The sequence below is a fragment of the Octopus bimaculoides genome, chromosome 4 (assembly GCF_001194135.2).
Source record: "Octopus bimaculoides isolate UCB-OBI-ISO-001 chromosome 4, ASM119413v2, whole genome shotgun sequence".
Classification (NCBI taxonomy): Eukaryota; Metazoa; Mollusca; class Cephalopoda; order Octopoda; family Octopodidae; genus Octopus; species Octopus bimaculoides.
The window spans coordinates 7,330,656-7,331,945 of record NC_068984.1 but is presented as its reverse complement, the minus strand read 5'-3'; the positions used below and the strand labels follow the sequence as shown (position 1 = coordinate 7,331,945).

The 1,290-nt window shown below is 43.4% G+C and overlaps 1 protein-coding gene across 4 annotated transcripts in view; it reads left to right on the top strand.

Moving 5' to 3' along the window:
• The window catches only part of LOC106870405 (cadherin EGF LAG seven-pass G-type receptor 1), a 535,294-nt gene that overhangs the window by 435,535 nt on the left and 98,469 nt on the right, over positions 1-1,290 (top strand). The gene's annotated exons all lie outside the window — the stretch shown is intronic.

Sequence of the window (1,290 nt, the reverse complement as noted above, 5' to 3'; positions counted from 1 at the left end):
CATTCTAAATATCTTTTAAAACATTTTATTACATCTAAATTTCTATCATATATATATATATTGATAGAAAAGACAACAAAAGAAAGAAAGCGACCTTGATATTATGTAAATAGACGAATTTATCTGTAAAAATATGTGACAATTATTCGGTAGCGTTGATAAAACTCTGAGTTTCGGATGCCGGGGCGGAAGCCCGTGCCGCCTTCTCTTCAGTTATCTGTCTATTGAAAATTCCTGGCCAGATAACTGAGGTGGTGCAGATTCCCAGCATTACGTATGGAAACTGATCCATCCAATTGAGTCCGTTAAGTCTGGTTGTAAGAGATTCCTTCAGGCGGCGTTGAAATCTCTCCACTAACCCGTTGACCTGGGGATGGTAGGCAGTTGTGTGCTTCATTGTGATTCGAAAAAGGTCACACATATCATTTCACAGCTTCGATGTGAATTGTCGGCCACGATCGGATCAGTTGCTGTCTGGGACAGCGAAAGGAGATGACCAGTCTGTGATGAAGGCGTGGCTGACTTCCTGTGTTGCCGTACTGCGGAGGGGGATAGCCTCAGGCCAAAGACTGTCGCTGTCTACCAAGGTTAGTAGGTAAGAGCAACCCTGCGAAAGTGGTAGGGGCCGACAAGGTCAATGTTGACGTGGCTGAAACGGGCCTGTAGTGGTTCATACCTTCCGAGGAGTGCTTTGGTATGCTGATGGATCCTGGCTTGTTAGCAGGGGATACGAGTCCTGGTCTACTGCCCAATTTACTAGGCCATACCGTGCCAGATAAATTTGCTTGACAACAGATGACGTGTGACTCTAGTACTGAGTGGGACAGCCCGTGAATGACGTTGAAAACCTTCCTGTGCTAGGCTAATGGGGCGATCGGCAGCGGCTTCCCTGTGGATACGTCACAGAATAGGGTTGTGCGGTGGAGCTAATGTACACATCCTGCAAGGAAAGTGGCCCTGTTTGTTAAAACATACATGTATATGTAACTATATTGCAGAAAATCTGAAGTGGTAATGGAAGCGAAATAAAAAATACAAGGAGGAAAGACTATCCTATGTATATATACATAGGTTGGTCTTATTTCAGTTTCCGCCTACCAAATCCACCCACAAGGCGTTGGTCGACTCGAGGCCATAGTAGAAAATACTTGCCCAAACTGCCACGCAATGAGATTGAACCCAGAATCGTGTGACGCATACATACGTACCGTTATATATATATATATATATACATACATATATATATCTATATTTCTCTCTCTCTCTCTCTCTCTATATATATATATATAT